Genomic DNA, 23,061 nt, shown 5'->3' on the forward strand with positions numbered 1-23,061 from the left:
CTACTGAAACTTTCCCAGCCAAAAGAAGAGAAAATTACTTTGTTAATTACTTTTGTTTTTTATCTTTGTATAATGCAGTAACACTATTCAGAGAAATGTCATTGGTTGTTGCTTGATTTCATTCTTAAATATTTTGTTTATCTTGTTTCATGTTTTTATACAATACTTTTTGCCCATAAGCTACTTGAGGCAATAATACACACAAGTCAATTGCCCCCAAAGTAAAGAATTTCCAACAAGGGATACATTTTAACATTTTATCATGATTATTAAGCTGTATTGCTGTTTGTTTTAGTTGACAAGTCTTGTCCGGCTCTTTTGCAAACCCTTGGACTGTAGCCCACCAGGCTCCTCTGTCCATGGGATTTCCCAGGCAAGAATGCTGGAGTAGGTTGCCATTTCCGTCTCCAATTAAGCAGTATGTATTTTCTTTAAGATGATTAAGTGACCACTTATAAGTAACTAGACTTCTAAACCCAAGGAGAAAAGTACATATAGATAACTTTGACAAGGGAATGAGGATATGGCATAATGGATAGAGAAGAATTTAGATATGAGCAGAGATTCTAGATCTGTGTCAACTAAAATGACGTTCAACTGACTGGCAATTAACATATGAACCCAGCCCTTGATCAAATAAAGAATTTGAAGAATTATTAACTTTAAATTTTAGCCCTAAAACTACAAATAAATGCACCAAGAAAGTTGGGGCAATTGTTTTCCTGTATAACTTTGTGGTCTGGTAGTTCTTTTGAATTAAATAAATGTTAAGAAATGCATGATTATTTTTGCTTGTGAGTTTTGTAGATTAGTGTGTAAAATCAATGAGGTTTTAATAACTTAATTTTCACTTCTGAATTATTCCTATACTTTTTAAAAGACATCTTTTATTGTTATTTTTAATTGGTTTTTATTGGAGGATAGTGCTTTACAATGTTGTGTTAGTTTCTGTTGTAGAGCAAAGTGAATCAGCTATAACTCCTCTTTTTTGGATTTCCTTCCCATGTAGGTCACCACAGAGCACTGAGTAGAGTTCCCTGTGCTACCTGTGTTATCTGTTTTATAAGTTGTTGTTTAATTGCTCAGTTGTGTCTGATTCTTTGCTATCCCATATACTGCAACTCACCAGGCTCCTCTGTCCATGGGATTTCCGAGGCAAGAAGTAGTGTGTATATGTCAATCCCAATCTCTCGATTCATCCAATCCCTCTCTTCCACCCCTGGAATCCATAAGTCCATAAAACAGGCATCATTTTGATGATTGTTTCAATGGCTGTTGATGGTTTTACACATAGATTACTAGAGCAACAGCAAATGTGTGAAATGTACTATTACTCTCATTACCCAAAGATTTCTATACAACTATTTGATAACAACAAATTAGCAATGGTTTGCCAACCAAATTCATGGGCATTCTAGAAATGTAGTGGATATGAAGTTGAAAGTCAACCAATCCTCAACTTCAGTTAGCTTTCTTAGACCTCTGTTTGTAAATTTGCAAATATGTAAAAACTGTCCTTTGTAATTCTATATCTACTGGGCTTTTATGTCAGCATAAACTATTTTACTACCAAGTATACAAGATGGAAAATCTTCATTAAAAATTATCCAAATGGGACTCAACTTCCAATATGGTGGTATGAGGAACTCTGTGAACCTACCCTCTCAAGCAAAACAACAATAACTTTAAAATTACTGTTGAAAATTGTACATAAACAACTATTTGGTCTCTAGAAATTGTCCTGAGGAAATAAAACAAATGAAGAAAACTTTGTTAAAGACAATCTATTAAGTTTCAGTAAGAACAGCAAGAGCTTGGATTCTGAGCTACAACCCACTTCCTTCACCAACTCCACCTGGACATGATGGTGCTCCACTCTGAGGGGGAGTGCAGCCAAGAACACTGGGCTCACTTTCAACCTAGATCACAGTTGAGGGCTATGTTATGTCCCAAGAAAATAGGCCACCAGCATCTCATCCACCACCAGGGTTGCAGAAGCTCTATTTTAGTCAAGAGCAAGTGAACGGTCTGAGGCTTTCTTCTTCCAGCCATCCCCTATTCTTAAGGCAAAAGAGAAAAAACTCAACAACTAAAAAAGAACTAACCCATTTTATAATGGGCAAGGGACTTCAGGTATTTCTCTAAAGAAGATGGGTAAACAGCCAATCTACACATGAAGAGGTGCTTACCATCATTAGCCATTAGGGAAATAAATATCAAAAACACATGATACCGCTTTATACCAACCAAAAAGACTCTAATCAAAAAGAAAGATAGTAACAGTTGTTGGAGAGAGAGTGGAGAAATTAGAACCAGCATTGCTGATTTTTTATTGCTGGTGGGAATGTAAAATGAGTGAGTTGCTGTGGAAGATAGGTTGTGAATTCCTCAAAAAACTGAAATTTACCATTATAGCCCAGCCATTTAACTCATATAATTTCACTCCTAAGTATTATCCAAGAGAATTGAAAATCTAGGTCCATGTAAGAACTTGTGCACTGATGTTCACTGCAGCATTACTTATAATATGCAAAAAGAGACCTCAACTCAAGTATCCATTGACTGGTGAATGGATAGATAAAATGTGATATGGAATGGAATAATGGAATATTATTCAGCAATGAAAAGGAAAAAATATGTGCCACAGCATGGATGAACATCTAAGACTATACTAAGTGAAAGACCATATATTGTATAATTCCATCTATATAATATGTCCACAACAGGCAAACCTATAGACAGAAAGAAGATTTTGTGTGTGTGTGGTTAAGTATGACTGAAGTGGGGGGGCAGGGGTGAAGTTGAGCAGGAATGGGGAGTTACTGCTAAAGGGTACAAGGTGTCTTTATGGGCTAACAAAAATGGTCTAAAAGCGATTAGTAATGGTTGCATAACTATTAGTATACTAAACATCACTGAATTGTGTGCTTTGGGTGAATTGTATGGTGTTTGAATTATCTCTCTTTACTGAGCTGTTTTTAATAAATTATACAAGATATTAAAAGAATATATAGGTTCAGAATTTGGAGTTCATGAATCTTCATGTACCACTAGACCAATAGTTTACATGAAGCTCTTTCCTAAGGGCCACATTGAAATAGATGAAATAATTGAGTGATACACGTAATACAAATGTGATTTTCAGCCTTGGAGAAGGAAATGGCAACTCACTCCAGTGTTCTTGCCTGGAGAATCCCAGGGACGGGGGAGCCTGGTGGGCTGCCGTCTATGGGGTCACACAGAGTCGGACACGACTGAAGTGACTTAGCAGCAGCAGCAGCAACACACCTGCCCAAGCTTTTCTCTGTTTTGAAATGTCAAATGTCTTTAATGCAGTCCTATAGAGAACTGGTTTGCAATACCCTAACTTTTTTAACTCATGCACTCATTAGATTAATACAAGTTCAGTGAGGCCAGTCATTCCTCCCGTTTCTAGATAAGTCTAGTCCTTTATCACTTCTTCAGGCCAGTTGTTGAGAGAAGCCACAGTAGGTTAGAGAAGGAGGGGACCTGAATCTCAGCCAAAAGTGTACTTGTCTGACACTTAGACAACCCCAGTTTCACTTACACTAGAATGGCTCAGAAGTAGAAGTCTTAAGAAGAAAGGAAGAGCTGGAGCAGCCACGATAATACTCAGAGCACACTGACATGTCACTGCTGGGAAGCATCTCTAGTGGTTTTAACAATCTCAAATATAGAAGATTCCAAATAATTAATATTCTCCTCTACTCAACTTCTATATTTTGAGTTTCTATAAACTACCTGATCCTCTACTAAAAACCATGGAATTGGAGATAATGTTTTGTTAAAAAATGGGAAGATAAAATTAGTCAGTCTGAGTTTCAGAGGGGTAGTCACTAACACCTGAACTTGTTGCCAGGAACAGGTATGAGCACACTGAGCCAAAGCATACCTTAGCTTTAGGGATTCAAGCAAATCCACCTGCATCCGGAAACCTAGGATTTTCCATTCTCACCAGGTCAAGCTTATCCTTCCATATATATGTTTAGAAGAGCGTACCATGCTGATGAAAATGGGTTCCATGCAATTTTTGACCATTGAGGGTTTTATAGAGATTGTATTGTCATGTTTTGTCAGATTTCTATAAAATAGTTTAAATGTCCAACCAATTGTCTATAAATTAAATCCATGTAGGAAAAATCTGATTGTAGTTATTATTTATTAATATTGCTTTGATCAGGATTAATGCTTCTTTTATTCAACATATTTATGGTGCATCTACTCTGTACCAGGACAATTCTAGGCCCTGGATGAGTAATAAAACAGACAAAATTCCTACCCTTAAGGAACTTAACATTCCAGAGGGGCTGTCATATAAATATGTAATTTTTAAGTGAATTATACAGTGCATGAGTAGGAGATAAGGGCTCTGGAAAAAAATTAAACAGGGAAGGGAACAAGTTACAATTTTAAACTGTGGCATCAGGCTAGGAAGTACAGTTATGTAATTCGATAATATAAAGATCATGTATGGGATGGGCCATGAGGATTACCTGCTCCAAGTTAATTTTTTCCCCCAGGAGCTTCATTTCCCCTTCCCGTCAGCATTGTTTTATTACCTTGAATTTACTGCTGTTTCACCAAAGAAAATATTACATTAGCCCTAACATTCCAAGCAAGAACAAGGAAGACAGAACTTCTTGCCTTTTTTAAAGAACTACAACCCAAATAAAACACCGCCTTATGACAACAAAAATTATTGTTAAGGAAAATCATTAGCCTGGTATTTCAGTTTCTTCTGGCTTTTCTCTCTTGCTGTGCCCTGGATTCTTGTAGTCTGCAAGAGGATTGTGTGGTCAATGATTGAGAACCACTTTCCCAAAGTTAACACCTTTTGAAAGAGTGAAGAGAGTACGGGAGAGTTTGAGTGGAAAAAAATGTCCAGGCCTCTCTGGAAAGGTGAAAGGAGAATAGATCTTTCAGAACTACAGAACATAGGAACCCCACCGATCAACCTGAGAAAAGGGAAAAAGCAACCTGCTTTCCCAGGCCAACCCACAGTCTCTCCTCAGGATTAAAGATACCTGAGATATCTGATATCTGATACTTAAAAGATACCTGAGAACACACTGTTCTAGTAAAATATAATGGGTGTGGCAGCTCGCCTGAAATAGGACTTTAAGAAAATGGCTTAAAAGGGATCAGGGACTTGATTATTTTTTAAGTCAAAAGGGAACACTTATTTTAGGCTTCGACCAGAAGTGTTTAAGAGTCAGGTTAGAAATAAAAACCTCCCGTTGTAATAGAGTCGTTATGGAGCATTCAAATTCTCATTTATTTAGTAAATATATTTTAATTGAGCAGCCACCATATGTCAAGTACTGGGGGAACAACACAGGCCTTGCTTCAAAGACCTTTCTTTCGGGTTACCTCATATGCCCTTTGTCACAGAGTAGTCAGAGCACACAATGATGAGGACAAGAACTTTTTGACCTGCTTGTCCTGACACTCGCTTCTAGTTTAGATTAGAGCCTCTTTCCATGCCCCAGAGGACCCTCCACTTCCCTGTCATAGCACCTATCACAGTGTATGGGATGCCTGTGTAACTGTCTCTCCTCCTCGCTAAAAAGTGGTCTGAAGAGAGTACGTCAGTGTTATTCACAGTTTATATATCCCTGCTGCTACTGCTGCTGCTGCTAAGTCGCTTTAGTCGTGTCCGACTCTGTGCGACCCCATAGATGGCAGCCCACCAGGCTCTGCCGGCCCTGGAATTCTCCAGGCAAGAACACTGGAGTGGGTTGCCATTGCCTTCTCCAATGCATGAAAGTAAAACGTGAAAGTGAAGTCGCTCAGTCGTGTCCGACTCTTAGTGACCCCATGGACTGCAGCCTACCAGGCTCCTCCATCCATGGATTTTCCAGGTAAGAGTACTGGAGTGGGGTGCCATTGCCTTCTCCTTATATACCCCTAGTACATGCTTACTGAATATTTGACTAGATGGACGGATGGATGGATGATTTGCCAGGTTGTAACCAGACGTCTCTGCCAAGAGAGGCAGTCTGGAAGAACAGTAGTTAAGAGTGTGTTCTCAACATTAACTGAGACTTTGGGTCACTATTTAAGTTTCTCAATGCCTCAGTTTCCTCATTTGTAAAATGGATATAGAAATAGTGCCTCTGGTGTAGTGTTGTTTAAGTGGACTAAGGTAATACATATAAAATTCTGACACATAAGTTGCTCAATAAATATCCACTATCATTATCAGTACAGAATGGTGGTTTCCTTGGTGACCATTTGCTATCCAAATATCACATCCCTGCCCTTTTGGCTCCATTATAAAATCAAAGGATGTCCATTAGGGCTAAAGTTATCACTTTGGGCTCAAGATCTCTGAAAAGATTAAAAGGAGAATTTGGAAATGAATATAAGTAGAAATTGAATAAGAAAATTAAAAAAGGAAAAGTACTCAAGATGGCATGTCCAAAGCAATTTTTCTGGGGCAATAATACCTCTGCTTCTCTCACATCCACCAGCCAACATGCCAGTTCATCTCTGTTCTAGAACATACTTGTGCCTCATAAGATGTCATGCCCGATAATTTACTGATGCAGAAGAAGAAAGAAAAGTGGGAAAAAATTTTATTTGAAGTCAAGCCTTATCTAAACCTTAGTGTTATATAATCTTTTTTGTTTCTTTTGGAAGTTTAATAATCCTTTTTGTGTGAGATCTGTAATCAGGATAATCCTAGTACTTCTTCAAATACTGTGTTTATTACCTTCTAAATAAGGTGAAATGCCAACTTGTAACTATCTGTGGAAACCTAGTAATTTTAACATTTCCCTCTACTGCTGTTAAAGAGAATTCTTTTCGCCTCTTCCCCAATCATAGAGGAATCTCTCTCTCTCTTTTTTTTTTATCTTTTCCTAAAAGCAAACTGATTCTCCTTTATTAACTCATCCGTTGAAGAGTAATTTTTAATTAAAGCTAGCTTAGAGTCATTTTATGGATAGAAAAAAATTAGAGTAAGAATTTGTAACAAACCCTGATACTTCAATTACTAACTCTTTTTAGGCTGCAGATATTTTACTCCACAAGGGAGAGCTTGGTCATTAAATTTTTAATAGGATATCTTATTGCAAAACTTTAAACAAAGGAAAAATCAATCAGGTTGGCCTAGTTCTGATCTTGATGGGCAGGAAAATCATGTTATAATTCAGGACAAAAAGAGTGGTTCTACAGGTTTCCTCCATTTAGGAAACCCTGATGCAAATGTAAAATAGATGATATGGTACCCCTCCCCATGACCTACAGGGTGAATTCTTTCTCCCAGACTCATGAGAGTCACCATTTTACCCAGTTACATCACTTGTGCTTTATGAGTTCAAAAGAGTCACCTACAAGGACTCTCTTAGGAGAAACTATAAAATGCATGTAGAAAATAAGAGGAACAAATAATATTCTGATAAAAGTTACCATCTTTGAGCCATTATTAAAACCAGGCTCCATTAAGTATCCTTTACCAATGTTATATAATCTTTACAACAACACAGAAATAACTAATCATCTCTGTGTTACCAACACTTAACTGATGTTTATAGAGGTTAATCAATATCCTGAATATCACATGACAGCAAACTCCAGTTTGCCAATTTCAAAATCCATATTCTCTTATTATGGAAAAAAATTATGAAGCAAATCATTCTCCAATGGGATATTGAATTCTATTATGGAAATAGCACCTTAGATTTGATGAAAGCTTAATAATATCTTCTTCAACCCTTCCTCCTGATTGTTAGCAACCCCCAGAAGGTATTATCCAGATCTGTGAACAGTTCCCTAATGGAATTCTCATTACTTCAGTCAGCTAACCCTTTCCCCTTTAGATTACTCTTACTGTTTAAAGTTTTTCTTGAGTTTTTTGTTTTTGTCTGTGGCCATGTCACACAGCTTATGGTATCTTAGTTCCCCAATCAGGGATTGAACCCAGGCCGCCACAGTGAAAGGGCTGAGTCCCAACCACTGAACCACCAGGGAATTCCCTAGTTTTTCCTGAGATTAACCTCTGAAAACAATAAAACAATTCCAAACCTTTCCCTCCATCATAGCTTATAACACCATTTAAAATCTCTTAGATCTTTTAAGACTTCCATGATACATTCCTTCCCCCCAAATCTTCTTGCAACCTTTCCTATTGGAAGCCTTCCAGATTTTCTCCATCTGGCTTCCTGAGGACATGGTCAGCTTCCTGGAGTGACTGTTTTCATCAGATGGAAGAAGGATGCTAACCAAAGCCAAGAGCTGTGGCCCCCTTTTCTTATCTGTGGCACAACACTTCTATAAATATAAAGAATATTGGTGCTATGGTCCAAATGTTTCCCCCTCAAAATTCATATGTCAAATCCTGACCCCCATAGGAGATGGTATTAGGAGGTGGGTCCTTTGAGCGGTGCTTTAGTTGTGAGAATGGGATCTTCATGATGACATTAGTGTTCTTCAAGCTCTGGAGTGATCCCTTGTCCCTTTGACCAGCCAGAAGGTAGTAACTAGGAATAGAAAGAGGACTTGGCCAGAACACAACCACACTGGTGCCTTGATCTTAGACTTCCTAGTCTCCAGAACCATGAGAAATGAATTTCTGTTATTTATAACAGTCTATGGTATTTTGTTATAATAAACCAAACAGACTAAGACAATTGGATCACTTCTTTGTAAACCATTTCATGACACTATTGGTTCATAATGAACTTGAAGTCAAATAAAATTCCTTATCCTTTTTTATTTGACTTGATTGTTGGCCACATTTTCCCCTATCTTATCCTTGGACAATTAACTTTTTTAACTGAAGAACAAGACTTTGTATTTTTCTCAGAGTTTTACCCTTGGTCATTCTTGGGATTCTGTAATCAACTAAGTCTTTTATAACTCCATCCCATAACTCTGGTTCATCTGCAAATTTGACCACCTATACTTTCTCTGGGCTGGATGAAGCACAAGCTGGAATCAAGATTACATGGAGAAATATCAATAACTTCTGCAGAGATGCAGATGACACCACCCTTATGGCAGAAAGCAAAGAACTAAAGAGCCTCTTGATGAAAGTGAAAGAGGAGAGTGAAAAAGTTGGCTTAAAGCTCAACATTCAGAAAACTAAGGTCATGACATCCGGTCCCATCACTTCATGGCAAATAGATGGAGAAACAGTGGCAGACTTTATTTTTCTGGGCTCCAAAATCACTGCAGATGGTGATTGCAGCCATGAAATTAAAAGACGCTTACTCCTTGGAAGAAAAGCTATGACCAACCTAGACAGCATATTAAAAAGCAGAGACATTACTTTGCCAGCAAAGGTCTGTCTGGTCAAGGCTATGGTTTTTCCAGTAGTCATGTATGGAGGTGAGAGTTGGACTAAAAAGAAAGCTGAGTGCCAAAGAATTGATGCTTTTTAACTGTGGTGTTGGAGAAGACTCTTGAGAGTCCCTTGGACAGCAAGGAGATACAACCAGTCCATCCTAAAGGAGATCAGTCCTGAATATTCATTGGAAGGACTGATGTTGAAGCTGAAACTCCAATCCTTTGGCCACCTGATGTGAAGAACTGACTCATTTGAAAAGACCCTGATTCTGGGAAATATTGCAGGTGGGAGGAGAAGGGGATGACAGAGGGTGAGGTGGTTGGATGGTATCACCGACTCAATGGACATGAGTTTGAGTAAACCCGGGGAGTTGGTGATGGACAGGGAGGCCTGGTGTGCTGCAGTCCATGGGGTCGCAAAGAGTCAGACACAAATGAGCAATGGAACTGAAGTGATACTCTCTCTGACATAATTCAGATGGACAAAAATGCTACAATGGTCAGGACAAGATGCAGAGCCCTAGAACTCATCACTAAAGTCCTACTCACCATAAGTGAGTAAAAAACTCACCTACTTTATAAAATGCTTCACCAATTACAAAACAATTTCACAAATATCATTTCATTTAATTCTTATAATTCACCTGTGAAAAAAATATTATCATCATTCTATTGTGCTTGTGCTCAGTCATGTATGACTCTGTAGCCCCATGGACTGTAACCCACCAGGCTCCTCTGTCCATGGAATTTTCCAGTCAAGAACACTGGAGTGTGTTGCCAGGTCCTCCTCCAGGGGATTTCCCAATCCAGGGATTGAACGCGTGTCTCTTCTGTCTCCTGCACTGGCAGGCAGATTCTTTACCACTAGCACCACCATTCTATATACAAGGCCAGAGCTTCAGAAAGACTATCTGACTTGCCTGATGTGATACAGCTAATAAATGACAAAACAGGAAACAAGCCTTAGAGCTTCTGTCTCTGCTTCAAGTGCTTTGTCAAAGAAGAATGTTTAAATACAATGATTAACTAATATTTTTCCTTTTCCCCTCATATAGATATCAACAGAGACTAATTAAAATCATGAAATATTTTTTCTATAAATAAAATCTAGTGTTTTTGTTTATAGAAAATATATAAAACCCAGAAACCTAGTGTTTAAAGCAGATTAAAAGCAGTCTATTCTGATATAAGTGAGATGGGGGCTCTTAGATTCTCTCTCTTGTCCCACCTGGGGCCTCCCTTCAACCCCATCATAGATAGTAATGTGGCACCTTATAATCCTCAGAGTACATTGGGAAGTCACTAGTCAATGGCATGTCCTCAAACTGTAACCTTCTCTAAAACTAAATTTTAAAATAAGGCTGGTTTCTGATACCTTGTTTTTATTAATATAATACATTCTAGAATTCTGTGGGAGATCATCTCTCTAAGGTTTAAAGACCTTTTATATAGAATAGAATTGTTTTAAAGTTTGAAGTCATCTTTGAGTTTATTTAATTCAAATCTTAATTTCACAGATGAAGAAACTGCAACCCAGAGAGGAGAAGTAATACACACAGAATCATTCCCCAGGAGAAACAAGGACAACACCCCAGACCTGGACTCTCCTAGGTAGGTAAATTCTTCTGTTATATCATGGAGTATTGTTTTTAGAAATCTGCCCCTTTTCCTTAGAAGATGACATCTTTAATGAGATAAAGTTTCTGGTTCTCACTTAAGCAACCATGAAACATTTACGATATGTTTGATTTTACAAAGGCACTTAAGATATATAGGACTGAAATGTGCAATTAGCTTTAATAATGAGGCTTTGAAACAGTGGTTCTTAACTTACAGACATTACAAGCTCCTTTGAAGTGGGCTTCTCTGATGTCTCAGGTGGTAAAGAATCTGCCTGCAATGCAGGAGACACAGGTATGATTCCTTAGGTTAGGAAGATCGCCTAGAGAACAGAGTGGCTACCAACTCCAGCATTCTTGCCTGGAGAATTCCATGGACTGAGGAGCCTGGCGGGCTACTGTCCATGGGGTCGCAAAGATTCAGACATGACTGAGAGACTAGCACTTTGAAATGGATATCAAAAAATGTCTATGCAAAATTTGAAAACATTTCAAGGGGTTCATAGATTCCACATCCTCCCCCCTCGCACACACAGCAAGTTATTGGCCTCCTGGTTAAGAACCGCTGGCCAATTCTAGTACAAATGCCAAGGTAAGGATTACATAGCACCAACTACTATCTTATTTATGGGTCTGCTGGTTAAAGCTGCTCTGTTTCTGCATCCTTCATTTTTTATTTAAATGGAGCACTGTCTTATCCTGGAAGACTTCTGATACAAGAAAGGAGTAAATGTTTCAATAAGTTCTCAGTTAACCAAATTAAGAGAGAAATTTGATAAAATAAAAACATTTTCATAAAAAATGTTAATGAAAGTAAGGCTAGTCAATCTTCATATGGGACATTCATTTTCTTTCAACTTATTTTATTTTTAAGAAAGAAAGAAAAGGAAATGGAGTGGAAAAAGCCTTAACTACCACTGGCCACATACCCACTTTTATTAAATCTGTGTTGTAGTGGTTTAGTTTCTAAGTCATGTTTGACTCTTGTGACCCCATGGTCTGTAGCTCACCAGGCTCCTCTGTCCATGGGATTTCCCAGGCAAGAATACTGAAATAGATTGCCATTTCCTTCTCCAAAGTTCACACATTTTGCCTTGAAATGATCTCATTCTCATTTATTCTTTGCCTGGTATTCATAGCCTCAGCAATAATATATTAGTGTAGCATATAATAATCGTAACAGTTAACATTCACTTAGGCCTTCTTTCTATGTTTTATTCTAAATACTTTACACCTTTTAATAGTCCCAGAAATTGTATGAATGAAGTTCTACTATCAGTCCTTTTTTTCTAGTAGAGGAAATTGAGTCTGAAGGATTGAGCAACTTAGCCAGGGCCAAACCCAGACAGGATCCAGAGATAGGCCTCATAAACACTCACCACCCTGCCTCTTGGCAGTATTCTCACCTGGATTCTCACCCAGCTCCTTACGTGGTCACTGTGAGACTTTGGGCCTCAATTTCTTCATCATAAAATAGGAATCATTTAAATTAAACATTTAGCCAGTGCCTGCCACAGTGCTACTTAATAAATGCTGTTTCTGTTCCCTAAAGAGAATTCCACATGATACGATTCTAGTACCTTTAAGGAAGAGATCTGAATTCATTTCCTAGGGCTGCTGTAACACTGGACCACAGTGTCAGTGACTGAAAGCAAGAAAATTATCCTCTGATAGTTCTGGAGGCTAGAAGTCTGAAATCAATATATCAGCAGGGCTGCAACCCCTCTAAAGACTCTAGGGGACATTCTACTTTTCTTCTTTCAGCTTCTGATGGCTTATTGGCTTATGGCTACATAATTCCAATCTCTGCCTGTCTTCACTAGCCCTCGCTTCCATGCCTGTCTTCTGAGGACACTTGTCATTGGATTTAAGACTGGCCTGGGTAATCTAAGATGAGCTTTTGCAGAGATCTATAACTGAATTACTTCCACAAAGACACTTTTCCCAAATAAAGTTATACTCACAGGTTTTTGGATGTGGATGTATCTTTTGCAGGGTCACCATTCAACCTACTACAATCTCTTAACGCAAATATTTTTCTGTCTTGGCAGATTTCCTCTGGTATTCTTGACAAACAAGCCCATATTTTCTCAAAGAGGGCAAAGAATGTTTCATCTCATCCAGTTTGAGCCTATAGTTAAATTGGTAACAAATCTATTGGTTGAAATATTTTTCTTAATATGCCCAGTTGCCATTAGCCTTCTCCTTGAGAATCAACAATGTTCTTAGGAAACAAACAACTGTTACTTATTTAGAAGAATAATCTTGGAGCTCAGCCCTTTTCTGCTTTTCACTAGAAGCATGCAGGTACCCACGCACCTGGGAGCAGGTGAAGGAGAATGAAGCCAGCATAATATGTCCATACCATTCTGCCCAGAAGAATGAGGAATCCACTAGGCTAAATTGGCACTGATGCTTCTTTCTTTTAGCATCTAACTTAAGTTACTCACTTCTAAGTATCAGATTACAAAATCTAATTAATTTAATCGCCTAAAAGCAATGATGTCTTGACATAACTCTATTACTCCTGCCCCTCCATTCTCAACTCTCCCTATCCCACCCTAGAAACTGACCTACATTGTTAACCAACCCAGTAGGGAAATCTCCCCTGAGCTGGGGGTTAGCAGAGAGAACATCTCGACAATGCTGTATCTATCTCCATGAGCCTTGGAGTCAGCCTAGCTCTCCATTCGTTTTCTTAAAAGCAGTGATAACTGAGGTACAGAAGCAAGTCAGGTGAGGGCAGTAAAAGGGTATTGGAAAAAAAAGCGAAAAACCAGTAAGAGTATCTTACTATTCTCACAAAAAAATCACACCTATGCAAGTTCAATGTTACTAGTTACCAAAAAATTGAACTCATCACCAAAAGCTTTCCAGATAATGCAATAAGATGTAAAGAATAAGCCAGAAGAATGAGGAAAAGAAAGAGGAGAAGGAGGAAGAACAGAAAAATAAAAGCGATTGAAAGTTTTATGAGTAAATCTATTCAATGTCATCCAAAAAATTGCCCCCAAAGGACCAAAAAAAAAAAAAAAAAAAACACCAGAAAATTAGTACTAGAAAATACTATTGGAAGAGTCTTAGTTGACCAACTGCTTATGCAAGCAGATTTCCTTTGGCAGAACACTGGGAACAAATGCTTCGCAAGTATGCTTTTGACAAATCAGTATTGTAGTAACTCAACCTTCCTTGCCTTCAGATCTTCCTTGGGAAAAAAAGTCTTCTATTTCTGAAGACAAATCGAATATAATGGCAATAGGCAGGGATGAGATAAAGGCTTGATTTTTTGTGCCAGGTTTCTAGCTCCTAAGGAAACAAACAGTCCTTAGAAACAAACAGTAAGTGGGTATTTCCTTTACCAAAGTATAGGTTTGATGGTGAAGACCTGGGGATGAAAAGAGAAAGTCAGAATTGTTATGATGTGCATGGCACATAGTTGCCAGTAAAGGGGTCTGTAATGACAGTAGAAAGGTAATAGCTTTAGTCAAATGATTTAGCCACTTTTCCGCTTACTTTTAAATATTCTGGTTTTGGGAGTCTTATGAGCCCCTTATTTCACAGTCTTGTCAAAAACAGGTAAGCATATCACAGAATTTATAATTCCCACAAGTACTGTAGGAAATTAAACCATGAAAATTTCACAGATGCCAAGAATCAACCTAAATAGATCAACCCTCCTCTCAGAAGATTCTTTGCATTTCAGCAGTTTCCAATTTTCCTCTTATACCCCGAAAGCCAAGGAGAGGAAAACCCCAATTGGGACTTTAAAATGATTATTTGAAGATATATTAGGCTTATTCATTTATTCAATTACAGGTGATCCATCCAAGCAATTTTGCTAGACTAGTAGAGCCCCAATACAAATTGAGACTCTCAATGGCTTTTAAAAGATATTGTTCTGAGTATTTTTAACGTATCTTGAAAAACTGAAATTTCATACCCAATAAACAAGTCCCAATTTCTCCCTTTCTCCAGCCCCTGGTAATCACTATCCTACTTTGTTTGCTTGAGTTTGACCACTCCAGATATCTCAGATAAGTGAAATCATACAGCATTTGTCTTTTTGTGACTAGTTTATGTCACTTGGCATAATATCCTCGAGGTTCATCCTTGTTACAGCATGTGTCAGAATTTCTTTACTTTCTAAAGATAAATAATATTCCATTGTAGGTATATGCTATTAATACTTTTTGTTTATCCATTCATCGGCCAATAGACATTTGGATTGCTTTTTGGCTATTGTGAATAATGTGCTTTAACATGTGTGTACATTTAATGACATTTAAAAATGACTGTTCGTGTCTTTAAGTCAACTGTTAGTGTTGTAGCTGTATTCACATTTTACTTCTAAAAACAAAAAACAAATTGGTAACCTTTGGGAACAATATCTGCAGAGGAAAATACAACCCAGAAGCTGTATTTTTCTTTCTTTTTTTTAATAAAACAATAAAGAGGTTCATCCTAAGAAGTGACATTAGAGTTAAAAAGTTGGTCCAGAAGTCCTACTCTCCATTCCCAAGTTAGCAGAAATAAAGAAGGATACTTGCCCTGTTTCTTTTTTTGCTGTATTTTTTTTTAAGAGGCTTTTTTTTTTTTTTGTCCTCACATGGCTTGCAGAATCTTAGTTTCCTGACCAATAACAATCCAGACATGGTGAAATCACAGCATCCTAACCACTGGACCATCAGGGAATACCCCCTGCCCTGTTCCTGTATGAGTCGATGACAGGATCCCAGGAATAACTATATCATCCCCTATTACAAGTTTCTCTTCCTAGTCATAACATCTATTTAGCATTAATATATGTACTGCTTTTTTTTCTTGGTTTTATTATGTGCATCACCTTTTTAATAGCCACATGACATTGAAATTGATCTAATCTGAATTTTGTATTTCCTAAATGATTATGAAATTTTCTCTTAAAATGAAATTCCAAATTTCCTTTCCCAGAGAGAAGTCCTTCATTCATAAATTTCTCTAGAGTCGGTGATAAAATGTGAGACAGCAAGGACTGCTTTGAAATTAGTATTTCAACACACACTGTGTTGCCCAGTGGCCTCAACTGATAGTTGGACTAGAAATACGTGTTTTCTATTGTTTTGCTTTTGTTGGTCTTAATGGAAATTGGAAGCCAAAAGTTTGGCTCCACAAAAATACTCTACTCTTGTGTATTACTCAAACTAACACCACACCACCAACAACTGGGCTAAATTGTTGTCGAGACATTTTCCTCTTAGTATACTATTTCAATAACTCACTTCTAAGTATAAGACTATAAAACTGAGTAACTTAGCTGCCTAAAAGCAGAAACATGCTTCAACTTACAATTGTTTATTTCTTCCTCTTCGAGGAGTCTATAAATTGTCCATCTAATTCATGAAAGTATAAAGACAGTTCCTTAATTGCCCTATAGTTATTTGATTTGCTTCTCACAAACTTTTAAGGTTTTTTTGTTTTTGTTTTTTAAATCTCCCTCTGAAGACCTGGACTTCAAATCCATCACTTCTGGTCTGATATCCAGTATTCACCTTGGTATCTGACTTGCCAAAGGGTGACTGGAGAGTATTTTAAGATGAAAAGGAAATTCTCCAGAAAATGTTAAGCAAAAATAGAACCTTCTGTGGGATACAGAAAAACTGGAGTCACCCACAGAAAACTTAGAGCCAAACTTAGAGGAAGTCAATAAACGATTATGTCTGATTCTTACACAGACACAATGTGAGCTTTTACCTTTAATAATACAAATTTGTACCTCTGTCAATCAAATTGTGTTCATGTAAAGAAGCAGTTTGTGGTTAGGTCCCTAAGATATGAACAATGACACAAGCTTATGCAACACACAGTCCACACGACGGTTTGTGGTGGCCCTGCCCAAAACACATTTAAAAATTGTGTTACGATTATAACACCTTTCAAGTAATGGTTTGCAGCGATGGCTATATATGTGTGTTGTTTTATTATAAGTTCTTAACGTACTAGGCAATTCATCTAGCAAACATAAATAGGAATGAGGTTTTTTCCCCAAGCACTCCATTGTTGAGGTGACCATTATAGGCTATTCTATGAAGAATCTTTGACGCTAAATTATAATTTAATAAAATCTTGCAAATAGTTTAAAGTTGTACCAATCCACAAGGAACAACAACAAACATCTATTACTATGACTCTTACAAATATTCCTAAAGAACTCACAAACTATGCCTATATTCCTTACTACATCACTGAGACAGACAGAGAAAATTACCAATTATCTCCATTTCACATAGAGAGGCTGTGACACAGAAAGACTTTGGAACTTTCTCAAAGACACAAAGTAATGAATGAATTAAGAGAAATAAAGAGAAAAATAGATGAATAGAAAAAAAGCTGTAATACACTTCAGATCTTCAGGTGTTTTCATCCTGGAATTATTCCCATTAGAACCACTTTTCTACCTACCGATCTTAAATTGTTACTCACCTAGAATACTCCCTTGTAAAAAGTCATTTTAATGGGATTTAAGACAACTTTAGAAGTGTTTTTATTTCCCCCACAGAGTCCATGAGCTTTGAACAGTACTAGAAAATTAAAAAGCATTTGTCATAATAAAAAAAATTAGTACCAACTCCCTTCCATCTTACAAAAAACAGATTACACTGAATTTGACAGTACTTAGAAAACAGTATGTCTAAAACTCATTGCCTGAAAGCAGATAATGAGAATTCATAAGTTCCTTTTATGGGCCCACATTGTGCTACAGAAATATTAAATAAATACAAGTGTGGTCCCTGTGCTTCACAACCTTACAATTCAGTAAGTCAGTCAGTCAGCCAACCAGCTCATGAGCTGGTATATAAGTATCCCACATTCCAGACATTGGGGATAGAGAGATGACTGTGGCATATCCTCAGTATTCAAAGACCCCATAGTCTAATGGGGAAACATTGTATTGAATATGTGGCTAATTATAATACAGTATAATTGCTACAATGGTAACCCATAGAAGAAAGCAATATACATTCCTTGGGAAAGGTAGTCTCCTGAGAATGTTTCGTAGAAGAAAGAATATAGGAACTACATCTTGAAAACAAATAAGATTTTCTCTAAAAGAAAAAATATTTCTAGAAAAGAAAAGCAGGTGAACACAGAAGCTTAGGAGTGAATGGCATTTAGCAGGAAAGTTCAGAGAGGTGGAGGTCTTAGATGAATGCTTCATTTCATAGAAAATGGAGAGCTATGGAAGGGTTTCAAGCAGAAAAATAAATCTGTTATTTTAGAAAGTTAATTCCAGCAACCGCATGGAAGAGTGTAAGGTGAAAAGGAGACAAGTGGTAGATGGGCTATTACATTAGTCCAAACAAGAGATGAAGAGTCCACAGCACTGCCCAAGAAAATTTTTAGCAGTGATGGAAATATTCTGTATCTGTGCGGTCCAGTATGCTAGCCATGAGCCACATGCGGCTACTGAGCACTAAAATTTTAAATTGCCACATGTGGCTAGTGTTTGCCAAACTGGACAATGCAGAGACATCTTGAGTTAAACCTTAAAGGAGAGTTTTTCCAACTGCAGGTTGCAATTGGTGGGTTAAGAAATTGATGTGGTAGGGAGTTCTCCGGTGACCCAGTGGTTAGGATTCTGGGCTTTCATTGCCATGTCCCAGGTTGGATCCCTGGTCGGGTAATTGAGATCCTACAAGCTGTGCAGCACAGCCCCCCAAAAATTGATGTGGTAGTTCACAACTGGTATTTTGTAATGAAAGAAGACAATAACACAGAAGACAGCAGAAGAGAAATGAGTGGAGTAGAACAGAATAGGAGATAAAATGTCAGCACGCCCTGAAGAGTATTATTTTGAGAGATGTTTATTTCAGTTAAAGGTATATGTATGGGTGTGTACCATGGATCACAGTGTAAAGTGCACTTTTATATTGTGTTTGAAAATTTTTGAAAGTCAGTCTTTTGTGGAAGGCTATTATTTAGCTACATTCAGAGTTATGAGGAAGAGATTTCCAGACAGGAAGGACAGCATAAGCAAAATTCACTGGAGTTTGGAGTAAAGATAACTGGATGTTTTAGGACTTTCTATTTTTTTTTTTTTTGCTTTTGTTAGAACATTAGAATATTTTGAACATTTTTAGACCTACAGAAAAATTGAGACAATAATACAGTGAATTACCATATGCCCTGCACTCAGCTTCTGCTATCAGCATCTTACATGAGTATGACGTGTTACAATTAATGAGCCAGTGTTGATATGCTATTATTAAAGCCAATACATTACTCAAATTTACTTTGTTTTTAGCTAAAATCCTTTTCTTTCTTCAGGACTCCATCTAGGCTAAAATACTACATTTAGTTGTCATGTTTCCTTAGGCTGCTTTGGGCTGTGACAATTTTTCTGTTTTTGCCTGTTTCTGATGACCTTGAGAGTTTTAAGTGCTAAGAATTTTAAGGGCAGGCATTTTGTAAGAGGCTCTTCTGTTGAAAATTTGCCTGGTGTTTTTTCTCATGATTAGACTGAGGCTGTGAATTTGGGAGAGGAAGACAGTAGAAAAGTGCCATTTTCATGCCATGATATCATGGATACCTACTGTCAGCCTGAGTTATCACTGCTGATAGTGGCCTTGATCAGCTGACTGAGCTTATCAGTCTCCTCCTCTGTAAATTTACTCTCTTTTATCACCATTTTCACACTGTAGTCTTTGGAAGGAAATCACTCTGCTCCTCTAAATGAATTAGTTAATTAAAGGAAGGCTTCAACTTGAGTCAGTCACATTGAGCTCTTTCTAAAGAAAGCTACTTCCAAGTACAGACACAATCTCTTTTTAGATACAGCATCTCCCTCTGCGGCAGCAGGCAGGATACTTTTCCCACTTCTCAGGTTTTCAGGTTCCAAATATGAAGCACAGAAAAAGCTGAGTGATTGACGTAGAATTCCAAAATAAGTTGGGAAGGAGTTAGCCCACGATCAATTGTAGATCCTTCTGACTTTTCTCTTTAGCCCCAGATTCTGACATTTTAGAAGGAGATTTAAACCACAATGTGTTAGGTCCCACACCCACCTAAGGAGGGAAGATTCATTTTTTAGCCAATGTTTAGAAAGGAAAATCCCTTTCTTAGAAAATCCAATCATTTGGAGTACTTTCTTTAGGCAGAGGAGGGCTGCAGGATCAAGTCTTTTGCAGTGTTCCCAAGGTAAACACCGCCCTGACAAATCATCAAGTACTCATCTTTCATTGTGGTTGCCTAACTTTTTACCACGTCCATTCCCATGGAGAGATCCAAAACCAAAAAGCCTCCTAAGCAAGCCCAGCCTCTACTTTTGTCCCCACCCTGAAGGTTCCTTTAACAGTGTTCTCATTTTGTGACTCATGTATTACATGGGTTTATGCGAGCATATGGGTTTTTTTTATTGCTCTATTTATTCTAACCTTCTTCTCTGCTCAGGCCAGAAGAAAGTTTTGTCCCTGACTAATGTGGATCCCAAGTCCCAGGACTTCTCCCTTTCATTGTGAGAGACGAGATTAAAACTTACCTTTCCTCACTGTATACAATCTAGTGAGAGAAAAATCACTCAGTGATCATATTCAGAAATAAAAAAATCATTTGGAAATTAAAAATAGCCACTAACTCTCCAATCAGTTATGACATAACTTCTTAGGGAAATTCCAAGTCCTCCTGTTTTCTACTGTCACTGTGTCCCCATTCATTCCCTGGGTTCCCTGCAGGAATCTCTCTCTCCGTCTGGTTCCCAAGACTCTCTTAATCATTCTCTAATACACTTTCTCCCAGCTTTTTCTTCCCTCAACTTGGCAAAACTCCACTTTGGGTCTTTTATCCATGCTAAGTTGTACACTGCTAACAGTAACCTTGGCTTTTGCCAGTTCCCAGTAATATCTGCAATATGTGGGCATTCAGACCTTTATTTGACTGGAAGAGAATCTGGGGTTTCAGGAGTCTTGAGTAAGAGAAGAGTAGAATCTGGGGAAATTGAGAGAAGGTGGGGCTTAAGTTCTTCCAGATACCTACACACTTGATACCAATGTCCTTGCTCAACTTTGAATCTTTGAAGATCACAGAAACCCTCCACTGGAATGTCTACTTCTTTCATCCAACATCAGTTCACAAAACACAGGGTATTCACCACCTGGAATAATCTAGTCACTTTAATTCGGTTTGACAAACCAATTTGACGTCAAGCAATTTAATATCCATTTAATGTTTAGCCTCATAGGCTTGACACTTTTCTTTAAAATTAATGACTGGGTCTAGGGGATTCTACTGGAGAAGGCAATGGCACCCCACTCCAGCACTCTTGCCTAGAAAATCTCATGGATGGAGGAGCCTGGTGGGCTACAGTCCATGGGGTCGCTAAGAGTCGGACACGACTGAGCGACTTCACTTTCATTTTTTCACTTTCATGCATTGGAGAAGGAAATGGCAACCCACTCCAGTGTTCTTGCCTGGAGAATCCCAGGGGCAGGAGAGCCTGGTGGGCTGATGTCTATGGGGTCACACAGAGTCGGACACGACTGAAGTGACTTAGCAGCAGGGGATTCTACAGTCCATCCAGCCACTAACATTCTAGGATTCCACTTTAGCTACTTAACACATGGTAAATATTGTCTAAAATGCATATATGTGGAATATATCCAGCTAAATTATAATTATCATTCTTGGGAACAGTGGCCATGATTGTCTCAGTCACTATGGAATCTCCAGTTCCTAGTGCAATTACCAGGATAGTAGTAAATAAAAAGGAAGGTAGAGAGAGGAAAGTCTTTCTCTGGTTAGATTCCATCTTCCTATCTATGTACTTCTTCCATATACAGATCCCTTTACTTGATGCTTTGCTTGCATTTTTGCTAATCCTCACAGCAACCTTAAACAGAAGGGATTGTTATTTCCATTTACAGATGAGGAACTTGAGGTCCAGAATAATTAAGTAACTGTGCCAAGGTTACATGCCCAGCAAGTGGAGGAGTCAGAACTTGAGCCAGTGCTTAGGCTTAGTCACATATACATACATACATATGCATATATGTATATATACATTTATTTACACACACTTACACATATAAATACACATAGAAATTGAATCACTTCTATACACCTCAAACTAACACAACATTGACAACTATACTTCCATTAAAAGAAAGAAACATTAAAAATCAAATGGCCCAGAGAAAGCTTTTCCTCTGGCCTCACAATCCATCCCTCCAGGCAACAGGGCTGGCCTTTGTCCCACCCCCATTTTTTACCAAGCACTTCACTGACTTTGTGTCCTGAAGGGGCTCCCAGTCCTCCCCACTCACCTGAAGGCATTACGCACAGCTTCAGCTGCTAGAGCCAAACCCATCCAGGCCACTGTACTACTGAACACAAACCACCATGTGCTTAGGCAGTGTCACCTTTGAATGCACAACCTCCTTAAACATTTAAGAGGGTTTTAAAAAATCATCAAGTTTAGAGGAAAAAGTAAAAGGAGGAGGAGGAAGAGAAAGAACAAACTACTTGCTCCCTCTTTTCCATATACAGGAAATCATCTTTTAAAAAACACAATTAAAAACAAGGAGATGCATAGTATGCTTAAATAGAGTAAGCATTTTATGTCTTTTTTTAGCGTTACTAGGATATGCCATCAGGTCTTTAAGGGCAAGTTAATTTCACACTTCACAGTGAAAATTAAGACATTAAGATGTTTGCTGTTATCTAGTTCTAGGTTGGGCTTTCCTGGTGGCTCAGTGATAAAGAATCCTGCCAATGCAGGAGATGCAGAAGATGCGGGTTCAGTTCCTGGTGAAGGAGATCCCCTAGAGAAGGAAATGGCAACCTAATCCAGTATTCTTGCCTGGGAAATCCCATCAACAGAGGAGCCTGGCAGGCTCTAGATCATGGGGTCACAAAAGAGTTGAACACAACTTAGCAACTAAACAACAACAATAACAGTTCCAGGTTACCTGTGGATAATTAATTTCATGCCATTTTTGTCATCTTATTTCCCAAATTCAGCCTGTTTTCCTAACTTGCTTCTTAGCATTTTCCATGCCCTTTCCCCACATTTAGTGCTCATTCCTGGCCCTCATCACTGCATGTTTGCTACGTGGTCCAGTTTGCTGCTGCCAAGAAGAGCATCTTCTGTCTGCAATGC

At 38.1% G+C, this 23,061-nt stretch overlaps 1 protein-coding gene across 3 annotated transcripts in view; it reads left to right on the forward strand.

Annotated features, from left to right (window-relative positions):
* The window catches only part of SPTSSB (serine palmitoyltransferase small subunit B), a 30,480-nt gene that overhangs the window by 1,854 nt on the left and 5,565 nt on the right, over nt 1–23,061 (forward strand). For 2 of the 3 annotated variants that reach the window (XM_061416946.1, XM_061416949.1), the window contains one exon: nt 10,830–10,923. The gene's annotated coding sequence lies outside the window, so the exon portion shown is untranslated. Of the gene's footprint in view, nt 1–10,829; nt 10,924–20,357; nt 20,422–23,061 lie in introns of all 3 variants that reach the window. The other variant, XM_061416959.1, reaches the window with a different exon arrangement.

The sequence above is a fragment of the Bos javanicus genome, chromosome 1 (genome assembly GCF_032452875.1).
Source record: "Bos javanicus breed banteng chromosome 1, ARS-OSU_banteng_1.0, whole genome shotgun sequence".
Taxonomy (NCBI): domain Eukaryota; kingdom Metazoa; phylum Chordata; class Mammalia; order Artiodactyla; family Bovidae; genus Bos; species Bos javanicus.